At 46.2% G+C, this 21,038-nt stretch overlaps 1 non-coding gene across 1 annotated transcript; it reads left to right on the forward strand.

The window, feature by feature from the left end:
* The first annotated feature begins 13,347 nt into the window (after positions 1-13,347).
* On the forward strand, positions 13,348-13,420 carry TRNAG-CCC. The gene has a single exon. It is a non-coding gene; the product is annotated as a tRNA-Gly (tRNA).
* The last annotated feature ends 7,618 nt before the right edge of the window (positions 13,421-21,038 follow it).

The raw sequence follows: 21,038 nt of genomic DNA on the forward strand, positions 1-21,038 counted from the left end.
GCCGCCTGGGCGCGCCCGCCGCCCGGCCCCGCGCTCTGGAAGAGGCGGCCCGGGCTCGCGCCCCCGCTCCCGCCGCCGCCGCCGCCGCCTCTGGGCTGGAGCGGCCGCCGCCTCGTCACCATGAACCCCGGAGCCGCGCCCGGGAGAGCCGCGCAAGGGGAGGCGGAGCGGGAGGCCGGGCGCCGCGGGAAGCGGGAGCGGGCGAGGGGGAAGGAGCAAGCGAGGAGCGAGGGCGGGCGGGAGAGAGGGAGGGAATGAGGGAGGGAACGAGGGAAAGCGGGAGGGCGGGCGGGTGGGTGTGTCCCGGCCGGGGGACCGGCCTCCGCCGCCGCCGCCGGCGCTGCCCGCCAGCCCCGGGGGGAGAGGGGTGCGGGGTGAGACCGAACGCTGGGTGGAGGGCGGGAGGGGTTCTTGGGCAGACGTGGTGCGGGGGACGGGCTTGGGGTGTAGGGGATTCTAGAGGGGTCCTGGCGGTAGATGTGAGGGCCGAGGTGTGTGGGGGTGTCAGGAGGCCTGGGAAGATGAGTGGGGTGAGCGGCCTGAGGTGCGAAGGCCGTGAAGAGTCTGGCAGATGAGTGCGCTGAGGGGTGTCGGGGGCTAGGCAGAGGCCCGCGGGGGTGCGGCAGGGCCCTGGGGTCCGAGGCGAGATCGCACGGATGGGAGAGTGAGGAGGGCCCTTGGAAGGATGTTTACCGGGAGGAGGAAGGAAGAATAGGAGGTAGATGCGAGGGATGGGGAGGAGGGTCCCGTGAGGGTGTCTTGGGGGAGGTGCTGGGTGAGGAGCATCCCGGCACGGGAAGCGAGGGCTCAGTCACGTGGAGCGGAGGGCAGCGGTTTGGGAATAGAGGCTGCTAAGAGTGGTCCCTTACAGCGAGGCGGCCCCGCGGAGAGGTTCGGGGCGCTGGTGCGAGGGAGAACTCGGGAGTGTGAGGAAGGTTCAGGGGGACGCAAGGGTGCGCGGGGCGGGGGTGAAGGTCCCGGAGTGTGGGGAATTCCGAAGGGTCCGGAGAGTAGGAGTTGGGTGGGGGAAGAGTCCGCGGACAGGGCTGGAGGCTCCAGGCGTGGGATGCCTGAGGAACCCACTTCAGCATGGCCTCGAGAGCCCGCGTGCTGGACTGTGGGTCTCCGGGACCAACCTCCTGGCACGTGGAGGGGGGAGCGGTGTAGGCGTCGAGCGGGACCTGGGCAATGGGCATTTCCGGGTGCTCTGCAATAAGGGGCCCAGCCTGGGGAGCGAGTGGAGGGCCAAGGAGAGGAATGGGCCTGTGGCTGCCGAGCTGAGCAGCGACTGTACTTCTGAAGAGCAGGCAGCCACTGTCAGGCCTGGGGCGAGGGCCAGAGCGCTGGCATGAAGGCAAAGGCCCCGTCACACTTGGAGGGCCCGAGGGCCTTCTCGCTCCCGCGCCTTCGCCTTGGAACTTGGAAGGGGAGCTGGAAGACCAGTATGCCAGGGGGCGGGGCAGTGCCGCAGGAGGGCGGGCCCGGGAGCTGGGCGGGAGCGCTCGTGCTTGCTCTCCACCAATCAAGAGGATTTGGGCGGGCCCGCGGAGCGTGACGTAGGTGGGCACGGCGGAGTGGGCGAACTGCGGCGTGGAGCGCCCTGCGCGCGCACTTCACGACCATCCTCGTCGTGGCTTAGAGGAAGCCAAGCTGGTAGGACGTTTTCTCACTCCACGACCCCTGGAACCCGGAGCTCAGCCAGGTCGCGTGCTCACCAGAGGAAGCAACTAACCTCCTCTAAGTTTTCCCGAAGCGAAAATACACTTCCCGAAGCGCCTCTGGCAAAGGGCAGCCAGCAGACCTAACGGGTCTCTTCATCAGGTGGAGCCCAGATACGGTTCCAGTGCGGGAGACAGTCCTGGGACAGGGGCCCTGTAGCCGAGGCAGGTGAGAAAGCATTTCAGGGGAGCTACCTAAAAAGGTGGTTGGGGGCGGCGAATTTGCCCTCCAAATCCAGGACCTCAAGTTACATCTGGGTTTTGAGCTTGTGAGTACGGCCTGGGGCCAGCTGCCTCGCGTGTGCTCACGTGTGAGTAAGCTGCTCTTCCGTCAGCTCCTTTGGGACTGCAGTGAATTGCCTGGGGCAGCTGAGCCATGAAGGTTGAAGCAAAGTGCCCTTCTGGTTAGGAAAGCAAGCCTTAGTGTAAGTAACCCAGGCTCCAGCACATGCCTGGCCTAACCCTCCCAAATGCAGAGCAACTTAGGGCCCCATGGCACTGAGAACTTCCCTTGTCCCCACTTATAATGCTCTTCTCTTTGTTCTGAGGTTATGACTGGCCCAGGGGCTGGCAAATTAAGATGCTCTCTGAATGCAGAAAAGGGAACCCTCCTACATTGGTGGTGGTCATGTAAATTGGTAGAGCCACTATGGAGAACAGTATGCAGGTTCCCTGCAAAAACCAGGGTTGAGATTTCCCTGGTGGTCCAGTGGCTAAGACTCCACACTCTCAATGCAGGGTGCCTGCTTTTGATCCCTGGTCTGGGAAGTAGATGCCGCATGCTGCAACCAAGAGTTTGCATACAACAACTAAAGATCCCACGTGCTGCAACCTGGCGCAACCTCCCCCAAAAGAGTTAACATATGATCCAGAAGTCCCAACCCTAGGCCCATATTCCAAGAAAACTTGCACCCCCTATGTTCACAGCAGCACTGTTTACAATAGTCAAGACAAGGAAACAAATCTAAATGCCCATAGACAGATGAATGGATGAAGATGTGCTACATATATATATATATATATACACACAATGAAATATTACACAGCCATAAAAAGAATGAAATATCATTTGCAGCTGCTTGGATGGACCTAGACATTATCATACTAAGTGAAGTCAGTCAGACAGAGAAAGACAAATACCATATGATACCACTCACAGGTGGAATCTAAAACATGATACAAATGGACTTACCTATGAAACAGGAACAGACTCACATTTATAGAGAACAGATTTGTGGTTGCCAAGAGGGAGTGCGGGCAGGGGAGGGATGGATTGGGAGTTTGGGACTAGCAGATGCAAGCTATTACATATAGGACAGATAAACAACAAAATCTTATTGCATAGAACAAGAAACTATAGTCAATATCCTGCAATAAACCATACTGGAAAAGAACATGAAAAAGTATATATACATATGTATGACTGAATCACCCTGATGTACTGACACAGCATTGTAAATCAACTATATTTCAATAATATATATATATAAAACCCAAGGAAGATGATAGGGCTTTGGGTGGACCTGTCCTTTGATTTCTAGTAACACTTTTGGAATAGAACAAACTGAAACTTTAAAAGAACAGAATATATATGTAATATATACACACAAATGTTCTCTGAATTGAATTTTTAAAAACCATTAAATGCTAAGAGCTCAGAGCGGGACCTTCCAGAGACAGCTGTGCAAGGTGATACAGTTCTACAGTTCTTGGTATATAAACACAGAGATTAGCATTCCTGCTGCCCAGTTAATGAAGCATCCCATTATCCAGGGAAAGGTGATGTGAGCTTGTGGACCCCCATGAGGTAAGATCTGGATTCCTTCTGGGTGGGGGACTGTCAGAGGTTCTGCTCGCTTAGCTGAGCCTGGGAAAGAGCTCAGAGCCCAGGGGTTTAGGGCCAAAGGAAGTAATCTTTATACACAGATTATCTTCTCTCTGGCCTTTCCTGTCATATAGATTTTCCCCAGGACCCTTCAGTAACAATTTTCCCTTACCTGCATCCTCCACCTTCCTCAGCTTCCTGAGACCACCTGAAAAATAGAAGAAAAAACCTATCTTTACTTTCTTTATCTCAGGTTCAAGCAAGAAAATAACTTGCTTTCACTCCTTCTTCTCTATATTCTATTTGTTTAAAGTTTCAATATATTATTTATTTCATAAGTATGAATAAAAATCAAAGGACAAGTTCACCCAAAGCGCTATCATCCTCTTTGCTGCTGCTGTTGCTAAGTTGCTTCAGTCGTATCCAACTCTGTGTGACCCCAGAGACGGCAGCCCACCAGGCTCCCCCGTCCCTGGGATTCTCCAGGCAAGAACACTGGAGTGGGTTGCCATTTCCCTCTCCAACGCATGAAAGTGAAAAGTGAAAGTGAAGTCGCTCAGTCGTGTCCGACTCCTAGCAACCCCATGGACTGCAGCCTACCAGGCTCCTCTGCCCATGGGATTTGCCAGGCAAGAGTACTGGAGTGGGGTGCCATTGCCTTCTCCGATCATCCTCTTTAGGTCAGCCTATTTTCCCTGTCCTTGCCCATATGTTGACATAATTTTTATGTAGCTATAAAAAAGCCATGGTTAAAATTATAAGGTGAGCATTTTTCCATGTGGTGACATAATCATCATAACTACCATTCTACATGATTGCATAATACCTCACTGAATGTGTCTTACATAATATCTTGGTTTTTCAGATGAAGGAAAGATTTCAGAATTGCTACTGGGACAAGTGATTAGCCATGAGGAGAAACAACATACTGACCTTGGTACCTTATAAGATACCAAGATTGATCAGTGAATTAAATATAGAAAATTCATATGTAAATATACCAGAACAAATAATGGGGGGACCTTTTTTTAAAAATCTTGGATGGTAAAGACCTAAGAGAAACAAAAACTCCAGAAATTACAAAGGATAAGATCGATACACTTGGCATCATTTGTTTGTTCAATGAATATTATATTGAGCACCCACTATGTGCTGCTGGGTTCTGTTCTAGACACAAGATCTCAGAGTAACACAAAGTGAGGGCTGGGGAGCTGGATTATCATACTCACACCAGTGCTATCTAGCAGCTGTTCTGGAGGCCTTAAGCCCCCAGCACTTTGGGCTCTCCAGGAATGGGAGAGAGCAGCCCCAGTGACCCAAGGACAGGTGTCAGTCATCGGAGGCAAAGCACATCCAGCCCCAGAGAGGAAGGCAGTAAACAAACAGTAAAAGGGATCTAAGAGGACAGTGCACCAAAATCTTGGGTCAGTCTCATTTTCCAAACTCCTCTCATGCAGTGTCCTTGCACTATTTAATATTTTTCAATTCACTTGATTTAAATAGGATTCTTTAAACAGAAAAAATTGGTGGATAAGATTTTTTGAGAGACACATAGAAAATGTAGGAGGGACCACCATGGCCCTAAAAAGAAAGAACTGCACAGACTGAGGGGCAGAGATAGATACCAAGGTTTTGGGGGGGGTGGGCAGGAGTCCAGGCCTGGTGAGCCTCGGCCCTGAGGTGCAAGGAAAGAGCAGGAGGGAAGGTGGGAGTGTTGGTGGGGGCGGCCTGCCCTGGAGTCTCCCAGACATTCCCGGGGAGAGCCCCAGGGTGGGAGGGGACAATTGGACCAGGAGGTGAGGGACAGGTGACACTGCTCTGAGGCTGCCCTTGTCAAAGAACACTGGGTGTTGAGATCAATGTGGTGATTTGAAGATGGGGGTCCTGGGGAAGGATACAAAAGGAGTGTCCCCAGTAGAGAGAATGGCAGCATGTTGCCAGGCTTAGCGGTGGTGGAGAGCGCACATCGGGGAAAGTCTGCAGTGGCTGGAGTTTTCAGCTCTGGTGATAGGTCAAGCAGAGTCTTATAACGCAGGAAAGGCACCTGTGCTTTACTCTGGGGACTGTGGGAGTGACATGTTCAGGTATGTGTGTAGAAAGTTCCTATTGACCAACAGGGTTGGGGCAGCGCAGCAGGCAGGGGAACCCACAGATGCTGCTGCATTAATCCAAAAAGCAGTGGAGGGCGGTGTGCTCTGGCTCTGCCATTCCCAGCCTGGCCCTACTCTGCTTTGTGGTTTTGAGCCTCTTGCCCCCAGGCTCTGTTCTTGGTCTGCTTTTTGCCCTTTTCTGCGGACACCTCAGTCTCATATTTTGTCTGTCTGTTAGTTTCTGTGCCTGTTTTTCTGTTGTCTCCGTCTTTCTCTGATTCCAGCTGTTTCTGCTTCTGGCTCTGTCTTCCTGGTTCCTTTTAGGGGCAGAGCCTGAGGGTGCCAAGTCTTCTGTTGGGAAAGAAGTGGAAGTGGGATCTGGGCAAAGATTCCTGATGGTCAGTCAAGTGGCTGTGAACCTGAGCCCACTCACGATCTCTCTTCTTGGGGTCACCCTGGGACTGAATGAGGTTTATCCAGGCTACATTCCTTCTCTCATACTGTGAACCAGGCTCAGAGTTTGAAGTCAGTTCCCGAAAGACCTGCTCTAACTTAGGCAGGACAAGCTACACCCACAGAGGTCCTTTCATATATCCTCCAGGTGTATATTGGGCGCCTTCAGTGAGCCAGGCTTGGGCCAAATGCAGTAGAAAAAGCATCTTCAAGGAGCTTGCAGCCTAATGGAAGAGGTAGTGGACTAATCAGAGAATGGCAGCCCAGGGGGTCTCCTCACAGGAGATGATGCTAACAACGTCATTTTTGAAGCCTTCAGATTCTGGGCAACAGGACTTTTCCATCCATAGTGTCCACAGAGAAAGCTGCATATGAGGACCAGGAGGACATAAGGATGAAGGAAGAAATTATGGTCTTGAAGGCCAGATTGAGTTTGGGCTTTAACCTGTGGGTGATCTGAAGCCATTGATACTTGTTGAGCAAGGCAGAAGCATCATTTAAGAAACTAGTTCAGATCTGTAGGTTGAAGTGAAAAACAACCCAAGCCAGCTTAAGCAACAATGGGAGGGGGACTCTATTGGCTCCCAGAACGAAACCACAGTACATGCCGGGGCTAGAATGGTCTGGAGCAGATCCCCTGAGTGGAGGAGGATGTGAGCTCTTGCTGCCCCTCCCATCACCTGGAGGATCAAAGAACTGGGGGAGCCCCCAGGTTTCCTTATGCCCCAAGACACCCTGTCTGTTCCTCACTCAGGTTGCCCCAGGATACTATTCTTAAGGGCTCCTCAACAGCTCAATTTTTAACCCTTAATACCCATGCTTCCCCACATCCTCATTCTTGCTTTTCAAGAACCCCTCTTCCCCCCATCACACATGGGTCCCTCAATTAAATGCCTGTGTCCACTGCCAGCTGGGGCCTCTCAATCGTCTTCTCCCTCTGCCCTTGTCCCCAGAGATGCCTTCCATCTGTATCCAGGTGGGATCTGTACACAGAATCCTTCCCATCTAGAGATACTTCACTCCCAAGAATGTGTGTGTGCACGCGCTTAAGTCTCTCATCGTGTTCAACTCTTTGCAACCCCATGGACTGTAGCCCACCAGGCCCCTCTGTCCATAGGATTTCCCAGGCAAGAAATACTGGAATGGGATACTGAAAAGACTTCTCCAGGAAATGGCAGACATACTACTGCCAGTAGTGAAGTCTATCCAGACTTCACTCCCAAGAATAAGGCCCGCTACTGGGCCAGTGGTCCAGCAGGTATAGCCTGCCCTCTGGTGGCCCCCATGTTGTGAGGTCCTTTTCATGTGCCCAGCTGGATATGGAAGCTGGCCTCTCTCCCTGCCAGCTCCCAGGAGGGGCGGGGGTGGGGCTGGTATCCTAGCTAGATAGGATACAGCTCAGTCATGTCCCCCAACTTCATCTGGCTGTTGTGATGTGCACATCTGCCGAGCCTTTCCCTGAGTATTAACAGAAAATCCCTCAGGAATGTGAGGGCTGGGGTGCTTGTCTGGAGGGGTGGAGAGCAGGGGAATTACAGTGATGTGTTCCACTTGGCAGCCAGTGCTGGAGTAGGAGCTGAAATGGCAGAGTGAATGCTGGCTGCTGGTGAAGGAGAAAAGGGCAGTCAGCCAGCAGTCCCAAGCACAGATACAAAAGGACACGCAGAGTAAAGGTGGTGGTCAGGATGCGTTTGGAGAATTTGAGAGCAAGACTCAACCGGAGCTCAGATAGACTCAGGAGCCTTGGGGCTGAGATGTTGCATCCTTGGGGTACCCAGATCCAAGAAGCCTCCCTGGAAGAGGAAACCCTAGCCACTTCCCCTCTACTTCCGAAATTCTAGATCCACCCTGCCCGGAGAACTTGAGTGGACTGAGGGGACGCAGCCCTGTGTCTAGGTCTTCCCTGGAGCCCTGAGTATGGGGAGGACATGGTCTCACCCTGAAACCCTGTTACAAAGGGACAGCTACAGAGGCAGAGTGGCAGGGCAGACCTGTGCCACTTAGTCCATGGCAGCAGTGGCTTTGCTGCTTAAAGGGGCCGAGTCACCGAGTCCTAGGTTGGTTTGGTGACTCTGGAGCCAATGAAGCCCCGTGAGGTGGGCCCCTACTCACCAGTCCCCTACATGGATTGCCCCTTCAACACCTGCCCTGTGTCGGGCCCTAGGTGTCACCTGGCCAGGCTGTCACTCTGGCCTGGTGGCTGGCAGCTGGCCCCTCCCACCCATATTCCGCAGCCCCTGGCTCTGGCCCGGCCACGGGCGCCCCCTTCGCTCCCTGACCTGTGCTTGCTGAGGCTGCGTAACCTGACGGGGACAGACTCAGACCTGTCCACGGTCTGTGGCATGACCTGTTTCCTGGGCAAGTCTGGTCACGGACACACAGCTTGGCACACACAGGAACATTGTGTGCACAGGCTCACACTCATGCCAGGACGCAGGGCACACCCTTGACAGGGCCGTCTCTGCCCAGGCTGGTTTCTCCCACCTTGGCACTGCCCCTTCCTCGCTCTCCAGCCCTCCCTGAAACCCTGCTCTCCTGCCCTCCTGGTCCCGAACACTCCTTCATGTACACAAACACAAATGAGGGCAAGGGAGCATCTGTGGGCAATTTCTATTTTTCCCGCAAGTGTCCCCAGAGGTCTAGAGGGAGAGAGGCCCAGCCTATCTCTTTTGGAAGTGGAGGAATGGAGAACACAGGGAGGAAAAAAAAAAAGATCTCAATAAATCAGCCCATTTCTTGATTCTACTCTCCCTCCCTCCCTCTTCCTTTCCTCCTCCAGTCCCCCCACTCCCGAGCTCCCCAGCTCCACACTGTGGCAGTGGGTCTCTGCCTCACCTGATCTTCCTGCACTGCTGCCCCCCACACACCCCTAAAGCCTCACCCCAGGGAACCACCACCGCACTCAGCTGACTACCTAGTCGCATGGTCATGGCTGCATTCCCTGCACTCTACACTTGAGCACCGGGCTGCGGTGGGTGGGTACCATGTGGGCCTGTCTCTGCTCAAAGAGGCCCCGGGGCAAGTGCTCTCTCTCTCTGGGCCTCCGCTTTGCAGGCAGGAGCAGGCAGATGACGACGGTCTGGTTCCAGAAGGCTCTGGAATGAGTGCAAACCAGAAGAGGGCACCCCTCCCAGTCTGAGCTTGGAGATGGGACCAAGAAAGTGAAATTTCTGGGCATCTTTGGATGATTAAAAATTATTTTTAAAACAGTAAAAGTAAAATACTTAGGAAAAATGAAGAAGACACTAGTCAGCTACACGGATGTGGCCAGACCTTCAGTGTTCACAAAACTCTAATATTTTCTGTCTCTGTGAGCCCTGTGATGAAGGTGGGTGAGTGTCCCTCATCCTGCTTGCTTACTGTATGCCAGGCTCTGGCTGGGTACCACATGGCCCCAATGATGAGGCCCACTTGGTGCAAGGAATGAGACTCTCTTAGGGAAGGACCAGCATGGGGGTCTCACAGCAGGGCTCTCTGCCCCACCCAAGGCCTCACAGGAGCCTAACTAACTCAGATCCTAGAGAAGCCTGAAGGTCCCAGGGACGCTGAGGTCCCACTACTGACATCAGGAACTGGACCATTCAGGATCAGGGCCACTCCAGCCCAGAACGCCTGTTATTCCAAAATAAGTCATTCATCATGAATGAGACTCTCTTAGGGTCTAAGCACTTGTCTCCTGCTAGCAACTCACAATTTTCATTTTAGGGGGTGATGCTGCGTGGCTTGCCGGATCTCAGTTCCCAACCAGGGACTGAACCTAGTCCAAGGCAGCGAAAGCCCAGACTCCTAACTCTGACACCATCAGGGAACTTCTGACTCACTCGTTTTCATAAAAAGTGAAAGTGAAAGTTTAAGTTGCTCAGTCATATCTGACTCTGCGACCCGTGGAATGTATGTAGCCTGCCAGGCTCCTCTGTCTGTCCATGGGGATTTTCCAGGCAAGAATACTGGAGTGAGTTGCCATTCCCTTCTCCAGGGATCTTCCTGACCCAGAGATCGAAGCCAAGTCTCCTCTACTGCAGGCAGATTCTTTACTGTCTCAGCCACCAGGGAAGCCCATTTTCCTAAACCCCGGTTTAAATTCAAGATAGAGGATTCATTCGACTTAGCTCAAGTTACTATAGTTGTATAAAAATCACTTTAACACTTAAAAAAATATTTCTATGCATGCGACTTACAATTTAGGCAGGACTTGACAGGCATAGCTCGCCTCTGCTTTACGTGGTGTCGCTGGTGCTTCTTGCAGGCTGGGGCGGGAATTGTCTGGAGGCTCACGTTCTTACATTGTGGCTGATGCCAGTTGTCGGCTGTAGGCTGAGACCTTTGGGCTCTTGGCTGGAAAACCTACGAATGGTTGTATCAGCCATGCCTTTTCTTTACCCTGCTCTGATGTTCTGACATCCTGGGGCCCTGCTGACTCTGGAGTCACTGCCCATCCCAGGGCTACCTCATTCCTACAGAAAGCAAATAACTTGTTATAAACATGTCTTCCAGGTTTCCCTGGTGGCTCAGTGGTAAAGAGTCTGCTTACCAATGCAGGAGGCGTGGGTTTGACCCCTGGTCCGGGAAGATCCCACTTGTATTAAGCAACTGGGCCCGTCTGTGCGCCACAACTACTGAGCCTGTGCTCTCGAACCTGGGAGCCACAACTACTGAAACTCATGCGCCCTAGAGCCTGTGCTCCACAATGAGAGAAGCCACCACAATAAGAAGCCCTGGTACCCAAACTGGAGGGTAGCCCCTGCTCTCTGCAACTAGAGGAAAAGCCCGCAGAGCAATGAAGACTCAGCACAGCCAAAAAAACAAAACAAAAAAAACAAAAAAAAAACAACAGCATGTCTTTCATGCAAATCAGTCAATCCAGAACCACCTCCTTGATGGAGCTATTATACCCTAGGCTGCTACTGCCCTAATCAGACAACTAGAGATAGTCCCTCAGAGAAGGCGATGGTACCCCACTCCGGTACTCTTGCCTGGCAAATCCCATGGATGGAGGAGCCTGGTAGGCTGCAGTCCATGGGGTCGCAAAGAGTCAGACACGACTGAGCAACTTCACTTTCAATTTTCACTTTCATGCATTGGAGAAGGAAATGGCAACCCACTCCAGTGTTCTTGCCTGGAGAATCCCAGGGACAGGGGAGCCTGGTGGGCTGCCGTCTATGGGGTCGCACAGAGTCAGACACGACTGAAGTGACTTAGCAGCAGCAGCGGAGATAGTCCCTGTATCCTAGAGCCCACTGAAATTATTCTAACTAGCCAATCCTAAACCGGCTAACCTGTCTCACCTGTTCCTTTCCATTGACACCACAGTAAAATCTCCTGCCACAGTTTCCCTTTCTTGCTTTGCCTCCTGACCCAACCTGTGCTTCCTCATATGTGCTACCCCCCACTTCCCCGTGGCATAGTGCAAAACCTTCTCTTGGAAACTCTGAGAATAACAAACTGTCTTTTCATTGGCAATCATCTTTGGCCTTTCCAAGGCCCAATCAGCAGGGAGCCTCCTCTGACTTTAGTATTCTTGGCCTGTGCTTCCCTTGGCCTGCGGACCTATTAACCAGGAAAGTACAATTGCAGAATGAGAAGGGAGAGGTGGGAGGGAGGTCCCCCGGGTCAGTCTGCAAACTGCTTAAACGTCTCCTGACTTGGGCAGGTGGGGCTGCACCCTCAAATGAGACCATCCCACGTGCTGCACAGGGCCCCTGAAGGAGGCCCTGCTACTCAGAAAAGCTTGACGTGCCAGGGACATTTCCCTTTCCGATACTGAAACACATTTTTCTTCTTTTCTAACTTAATTCAACTTTAAAGTTTCTTTTCCTCTTTTATTGATATAAATATATTTTCCTCAACAGTGGGGTTCTGAAAGATTCTTAGATACTACCTCCCACCCCCTCCCCCCCAGTGCTGTGTATGGCTGAGACCAGCTACCTGGGAGCGAGGCTGCTTGCACCTCTTCCAAAGACAGCTGATGAAATGCAGGACTTCCGCAGGGCTGAAGACTGTCTGGACCACAACCACTCTTCCTTGTCTCTGAGGACTGGGGCTGCCTTCAGATGGAAAGTCCTTTATTAGCAAATTGATTATTTATATAACGGCTGTCTCTGCAGCTTCCTCATTGGTGTTAAGCTGCTTTAAAAGTTCCAGATGCAGCAAAGCACTCTCCAGCCCTGGTCATGGTTGTTATCAGACTTCACTCAAAATCAACTCAAGAAAACAGCTTTAAACTGGAGACTGCAAACTGGCAACCCAGGGGTGACATCGAGCCCACAGGCCCATGCTTGTAGCAAACATGGTTTGTCATTGTTGCTTTGTTTTTGCTTATACAGTGCAGTCTCTCATAATTTTTTTTTATAATTATAGACTTATGGAAACTTTGCAAGAATTAAGAATTCCCATATACTCTTCAACTAGATTCCCAAATGTTAACTTTAATCCCCTGTATTATTATTATGTGGACCGTTTGAGAATAAGCTGCAGGCTTACTCCCAAACAGTTTAGTGAATATTTCCTAAAAACAAGAATAGTCTCTTATATAGCCATGTAAAGTTACCCAATCAGGAAATTAACATCATTACAGGAGACCTTAACCACCTGGAGACCTTATTCACCTTTCATCAACTGACCCATTCCACCCTTTATAGCAAAAACAAAAATTTATTTTTTTCTAGTTCAGAATCAAATTTAGGTTTATGATGCTAGGTTTCTCTTGTCCCCCACCCCCAGCTTGCTACAGATTCTCCAAGGCTGGGGATCAGCACTTTGGTGATGGCATGGATTTCTGTGTCTCCTTTATATCTGTATTTTAATGAAACGTTTGATAAGTTGCTATGAGCAAACTTTGCAGTTATCCTCTCCCTGACAGGAGGGCCTATAACCTCCCTAAGTGACTACATACAGGCTACATCAGCCGAAGATTTTTGGGCTTCCCTTGTGGCTCAGCTGGTAAAGAATCGGCCTGCAATGCAGGAGACCTGGGTTCGATTCCTGGTTTGGGAAGATCCCCTGGAGAAGGGAAAGGCTCCAGTATTCCGGAGGCTCCCACTCTAGTATTCTGGCCTGGAGAATTCCATGGACTGTATAGTCCACGGGGTCACAAAGAGTCAGACATGACTGAGCGACTTTCACTCACTCAATCTGAAACAGTTACTTGGTCTGTCTTTCATGACTTTGTCAGTTGAAAAAAGCACAAGTCAGTTATTTTATAGGATATCCCTTAACAGAGGTTTGCCTATTGTTTCTTCAAGATCAGACTCAGGTTGAGACTTCCCTGGTGGTCCAGTGGCTAAGACTCTGTGCTCCCAATGCAGGGGGCCTGGGTTTGATCCCTGGCCAGGGAACTAGATCCCTCATGCCACAACTGAAAAAAGATCTCGCATACCACAACTAGGACCTGGTGCAGTCAAAGAAATAAATACAATAAATATTAAAAAAAGACTAGACTCAGGTTATTCATTTTTAGCAGGAATGCTCCAGAAATGACATTGTATCCTTACAGGACATCATATGAAAGGCATATCATGCTGCTTCACTGCGGCATGACTGGTAACATTTTTGATAACAGTAACGGCAGCAACTTTAAGGTTTGTTCACTGTAAATGTTGTCCCTTTGTATTTTCCCCCTTTCTAATTTAAAAGCTTTTTGTGGGGAGGTGCTTCAAAACCATGCAAATATTCTTACTTTCATCAAACATTTAGCCTCTCCTTTTAGCATCTGTTGATTCTTTCCTGAATTGGTTACTGCTATCAGGATTTTCCCCAATTCATCAGTGAGAGTCCATTCAAGTTGGTTTTTTTTGTGTGTGTGACATCTCCCCATTATTCCTTGTTTTTTTTTTTTTTTTTGGCTGTGCTGCGTCTTCATTGCTTTTTGCTAGGGCTTTTTCTAGTGCAGCCAGCAGGGGCTACTCTTTGTTGCTGTCTGTGAGCTTCTCATTATGGCTTCTCTTGTTGCAGAGCACAAGCTCTAGGGCATGTGGCCTTCAGTAACGGCAGCGCACAGGCTCAGTAGTTGCAGCTTGAGGGCCCTAGAGTACTGGCTCAGTTGCTCCACAGCATGTGGAATCCTCCCAGACCAAGAATTGCACCTGTGACCCTGTGTTAGTAGTCAGAGTTTTATTCACTGGCCCACCAGGGAAGTACTCCCCCTACCCCCCATTATTCTCTGAGCTCTTCCTTACTTTCTGGTCTAACGAGATGTTCCAGGCTCACCTTGTCCTTTCCTGGCACTAGACCTGGAGTTCAGTCATCTGTCTAACAAGTCTCGATTTTTTTTTTTCCTGGAGAAGGATATTTAGGGACCAAGATCTGGGGCCTGGATGTGTGTTCATTGCTACTGGGGTATTATTGATTCTAGGCTTACTCAGTGCACCTACTTATATAAGTTTATCTGTTTATCTATCATCTATATCAATTTCTCTATCTACATCTATATCAGTCTCTTTACCAGTCATTTTCTATATTCAATCTGCTAAAACCATGAGTTTATAGTGATACCTCCAATTCTGATCTAACACCACAAATTTCATTATAGCCTCTCCTCTTCCCGTATTTGTAACTCCCATCTCTGGCACTGAGAAACTTGACTCTTTTAATTCATTCATCATATAGTTGTATGTTCAATCTTAGAATACCCAGAGAGTAGCTGCAGAATTGCTCACTCATTCCACAGCAAAAATCCATCCCTTTTATCCGCTACATACATTGCAAATGTTTCCTTTTGGGCCTTTTATCTGTAACGTAGATTGCAAATATTTTCTCTCATTTTGTCATTTGATTTTGCTTATTTTTTTTTTTTTTTGGCAAAGAGAACATTTTTATGTGGTCAAATTATCAATCTGTTCTTTACTGTCAGCGAATTTTGAGTCATAGTTAGAAAGCCTTTCCTAACACCAGATTATGCAGGAACTCATCTAAATTTTCTTTTAGTACTTGTATGCTTTCATCTTTTACAAATAGATCTCTAATCAATTTGGAGCTTATTCTCTCAATAGGGTGTGAGATAAGAATTAATTTTTTTCTTTGTTTCATGGCTACCCTGTTGTCCCAACACTATTTATTAAAAAGTTAATCTTTGCACAGTGGTTTGAGATGCCATCTTTATTGCATATTAATTTTCCATACATGCTAAAGTTGATTTCTAGACTTTTTATTCTGTTCTACCAGACTGTGTATGCACAAATACCACACTGTTTTAATTATAGAGGCTTTAGAGTATATTTTAAAATCTAGTAAAGCCAGTCCCTGAAACTCACGATAGTTTTTTCCCTCAGTGTTTCCCTAGATATTCCTGACAACTTATCTAGCCCCATTAAAAAAAAAATTTTGTCCTCAAAATGTTTCCAACATTTAAAATGGGGAGATATCACATGAAAATATAGATTTCTGGTTTTTCTTGAAAATTAGGGATCCTATCAACAAGGACCTTTCCTTTTCACATATCCAACAGTATAGAGCAGACCAGCAGCTGAAGCCTTTACACAGCCCTGTGGTTTCCAGGACTGGATGCTGCCCACTATGCCCTCTGCCCTCTGATCCCTCACCTTCACACATGTAAGTTCCTTGTGTGGCATCTAAGTTGGTGACTCAGGCTTTAAATGATCAGGAAAGTTATATATCATGTCCACACTTAGTCATCTATTTCTCTGTCTCATAATAAGATGTTATGAAAAGGTTGTGTCTACTGCTATGCCTCCAGGGCCTAAAGAGAAGGTTTAAGACATAGTTGGCACTTAGTAATTATTTGTCTAATGAATAAGTGTTTATAGATAAGAAACAAGAAATGATAAAAATGTGTTCTCTTTTCAAAAATCCATTCAAAACACATCAAGTAGAACCATTATGGGTGGGAGTAAGTGGGTACAGTGCTTACAGAGAGCAATTTGGCAATATTTCTCAAAAATTACAAATGTATAGATTGGCTTTCCTCACAGTTCTACTTCTAAAAATTTACCCTAAATATATTTGCACACAGGTGAAATGATGATTTTCCAGGTTATTTACTGCAGTAATAATAAAAGGTTCAAAAGAAATTACATTTCCTTAAAAAAGGGACAGATTATAGAAATTATGGTTTACCCATACATTAGACCAATGGAATAATATACAGTAATAAAAAAGAATAAGAATGCTTTCTGTGAGCTGAGAAGTGCAAAGTAGTGTATATAGCAGACTACCTTTTAGGTATAAAAAGAAAAAAAAAAACCAAAGATCCAAGTTCATATTTGCTTATAAGCATTTGAAGAAAATCTGGATGCACTCATAAGAAACAAATAATACTGATTAGTTGAGGGGTGGAGGAAATATGGTAAAAAACTGGGCAGGTGGGGACAGAGTCTCTTGCTCTCCTGACCCTGAGGAGTAGATTTTAAATCAAATACTGATATATGCACACAAAATGTATACATATTTTCTAGGCAAGAGTACTGGAGTGGGTTGCCATTTCCTTCTCCAGATATATACCAATAAACATGTATAAAAACAACTACTAAACTAAGAGGACAACAGAGGAAGCCAGTAGACCCTGAAGTCCAGCTAGGGCTCTGTCTGGACAACCATGCAATGGAGACTCTAGGTCACTCGCTGGAATTTCATCTATTCTTGCTAGAAGATGATATACTGTGCATGTTAATTCCATTTGACAGAAAAGGCAATGAAATATGTTTCCTCTCCTACTATCTCGCAATCAGATAATCCCAGAGTGCACTTTACAAATTGACAGTCAATAAACCACTTCACCCAGTGGAGAAACAGAGCAAATTCCCAGATGGAACAGTGATACTGAAGCCACAGAAGACAGTCCCCTTCCCCCACTAATGCTTCATGAGAACAAAGTGAAATTGGGAACTTAGCAAAGAAAGAATTTATCAACTATAGTTCTAGCATGATAGAAAGCAAGATCTTCTAAAATAGGAAAATGCAAAGTCAGGAAATCGTCAGAGACTAATAGAGATCTTATACAGGTTTTGGTGCATGACATATGATCAATGTGAAATGAATTTTAAAAAAGAAAATGCATTAAGCTGAGTGCTGTTACTCAAATAAATTAAATGAATGAATCTGTATCTGTCATAGCATTTATCAAAATATTGTAAACTGGGGAGCCAAGAGAATAATTAGAACTAACACTGTACAGATAATATTTTAGAAGGATGTATATTGCAATAATATTTCTTTTGTCCTTTTTTTTTTGGTTTATAGATCGAATTTTTCTCTCTATGGAGTAATTAGCTTCCTTAAAAAAAATTCTCAAATGGCAAGCCTGTCTGTTTTACACTTTTGCATATATCCAAAAATAAATTTTAACATTTTTGATAGGCAAAATACTGATATTTTAATTCAGTATGCCATAACTCAAGATCATATATTCAAAATGAAAGAACACTAATTAAATTAAAAAAAACCTTAGCATAAACCCCCTGAGAGTAAAGATACTTATGTACAGTGAAAACTGTTTTCAACTCAGGGGCTCAGAGTTTACACTGAAGCATTCATACACACACACACAGATACAGACATGGAAAAGGATCTGCATTAAACACTGCAAGAACATAAGCAGCTTAGAATCAAAGCTTGTCTCTGTTATTTTTATAAATGTATTTAAAATTAAGATTTTTCTAGTAATGGCAATGACACTGTAGAGAAAATGTTGCCAAGAGATACCCATTGATTTAGTGGCATTTCACTCACTATTGCAAAGGGTTAATTAAGAGTGAACAGCCTTGGGACCTCCCTGGTGGTTCTGTGCTTTCCACTGCAGGGGGCGCAATTTCCATCCCTGGTCAGGGAGTGGGGAATATAGGTTACAAAACAGTCCCCAGAGAACACTCTGTTGGGTGAGGATCATGTGCTATGCTTCATCATGATTCACAATTTCTCAGTAATTCTGCAACTCTAAATGAATGTTGAATTCAAAAATTGCTCTTATAAGTTTATGGATGAAGTATTTTTGTTGTTCTTTTATTCATTCATTTTTTGAAGCCATACTTTGTGACTTATGGGATCTTAGTTCTCTGACCAAGGATTGAACCTGGGCCCTCAGCAGTGAAAGCACCTGGACCACCATGGAAATCTCTTGCTGTTCTTTAAAAAAAAAAAAAAAAGCTTGTTTGCTTTACTTTCCTCATTTTTCCGCTAATTGTATCACTTAATTTCCTTCTTTTAAAAAAATTTATTTATTTTGATTGGAGGCTAAGTACTTTACAATATTGTGGTGGTTTTTGCCATACATCAACATGAATCACCATGGGTGTACATGTGTCCCACCATCCTGAACCCCTCTCCCACCTCCTTCCCCACCCCATCCCCCTGGGTTGTCTCAGAGCACCAGCTTTGAGTGCCCTGCTTCATGTATCGAACTTGCACTAGTCATCTATTTTACATATGGTAATATACATGTTTTAATCCTGTTCTCTCATACCGTCCCACCCTCTCGCCTTCTCCCACATAGTCCAAAAGTCTGTTCTTTATTGTTGCCTCTTAGCCCTTTCTCACTGACCTTTTAGGAAGTTAAGTGTTCTGTTCCCATAAATAACAAAAATATCCACATACCTTCTGAGCAGTCATTAGAAAGGCTGCCCTGATGAGTCTTGAACACCAGGGGGCAGCTGGGAGCCAGATTCTGCTTTCCTCCCAGGTAATTCGTTTTTGACACCTTCACTTCTAGTTGCTGTTGTTGTTGTTTAATTTATAGTTTTTTAAGGAGGAGAAGGCTACTGTCCTTCCAGCCACCTGCTAGCGAAGTTTCCAGCTCTGCCTCTCACACCTCACCTCACACCCATGGCTTTCGGCTCTTGCATCCTGGCCAGTGTATTTGTCTGTTTCTTGGACAGTTCCGGTTCTTACTTGTCACTAGGTCTCTGCACACGCTGCGCTGTCTACCTTCAGTGTTCCCTTCCTTCTTCACCTAATTATTTCTCCTTCTCAACCATCACCTCCTTAAGGAAGCCCTCCCTGATCTACCAGAATGCGCAAACCCTTTCATTCTATTAGATAGCTCAAATACAAAATAGTGATATCAAACACTGGTGAGAATGTAGAGAAATTACACCTTTCATACATTGCTGACGGGAATGTAAAATGTTATAGCCCCTGGAAAATAATTTGGCAGTTTCTTATACCACTAAATATATACTTACCTTATAACTCGGTAATCTCACTTTTAGGCAGTTATCATAGAGAAACGGAAATTTATGTGCCACAGAAACCTGAAATACAGATGTCATAATACATTATTTTTTGTAGTAGCCAAAAACTGAAAAACACCCTTCAGCACGTGAGTGGTCAAACTGGTACATTCATACCATGAATTACTATAGAAATAAAAAGGAACAAATGATTGATACCTGTAACAACCTGGACAGATCTCAAGGGAATTATACTGAGTGAAAAAGCCAACCTCAAAGGTTTTATATAAATATATATATACCACATATATATTTTATGTATACCACATATAAAATATATACCATATATATTATATATGTATGTATACATATACCACAATTAAAAGAAATTCAAATATTTTTGTATCTCTGACCCCAATCAGATAAAAGTTACTTCAAGTCCACACAATGGATGGCAAGGTTTGGGCACACAATTACAAAACAACATTGGCAAACACCAACAAACAGGTTGTTTTCCAGTTTGGACTTGGGAATATATTTTTTTCACAGGAGAAATGTTATGAATAGTACTTTGTTTAGTCAAAAAACCTACAGAGTTCATAATGTATCTGTAGGATCATACTAGAACTCTAGTGCTTACCCCTATGGAAACTTAATACCCAAAGCATTTTCTCAGAGAAAATTCAATTTTCTCAGTAGATTTGAGAATCTCCCTCTTCCCACTCTTCCCACCTGGCTGAAGAGGACTTTCCACACACGGCCATTTGTATGGAAGACACATATGGAAAGTGGGTACTACCTGGAGAAAAAAAAAAGGACAATTTCTGTGAGTAGAAATAAATCTGACTAGAATCTACAAATGGAGAAAAAAGTTTATACAATCTATGATTCCAATTAAAAAATATTCTCTAAAAGGCAAAATTACAGAGATGGAGACTAGTGATTGCTAAGAGTCAGAGGTGGGGTGGAAGGGCAGCACGAGGGAGTCCCTCTGTGGCTATTAATCTTTAAAAATTTTTTAATGAAGATATAATTGACATTATTTTCAGGTGTACAACATAATGTAATTAATCTTGATTGTGGTCATGGTTAAAGGAATGACTACATGTGATCAAATTGCATAGAACTATAGATTACATACATACACATAAATGAGTGAATATATATAGAAACTGATGATATATGATGAGATCTATAGATTGTACCAATATTAACTTCCCCTTTTAAATACAGTATATATTATAATCATGTTAGCTGTTGCCATTGGGGAAAGCTAGGTGAAGGGTACATGGGACTTCTTATTTTTCAACTGCCTGTGGGGTTATAATTATTTCCAAAAACATTTAAAAAAAACCCGGTGAAATACTTGAAGCAAGTGTCACAAAGTGGTGGTAGGTTCCCAGGCATTCATTATAATACGGTTTGCACTTTTTGAAATATTTTTCAGAATTAAAACAAATGGCATCAGGAAGGTCATTTCTTTTTTGTCTTATAGAAGTGAATTTTAAAATACCTAGAAGTTGCCCACAACCTTAATATGAGTCAACATGGTAGCAAAGCTGCCCACAAGACACAGATAAACATTCTCTTTACTGAATTTAATTCTATGCTGGCAGCTCCAAGCAGGGAGAGAAATTTGAGGGGTAGCTTTGTTATAAGGTGACAGTTATTTTCTTCTTTATGTCAGAGATGGTATAGGATGTGGAAGCTGTCATAAAAATAGTTTTAGGAACTAGAAATTTCCTTATGTAGGAAAGAGAAATTCTGTAGGTTATATAGTGTCTCTTTCCTTATGCTTTCAGTGCTGTCATGGAGACAAAGTAGGTATTTTAAT

Source organism: Oryx dammah, unplaced genomic scaffold (genome assembly GCF_014754425.2).
Source record: "Oryx dammah isolate SB20612 unplaced genomic scaffold, SCBI_Odam_1.1 HiC_scaffold_9, whole genome shotgun sequence".
Lineage (NCBI taxonomy): Eukaryota > Metazoa > Chordata > Mammalia > Artiodactyla > Bovidae > Oryx > Oryx dammah.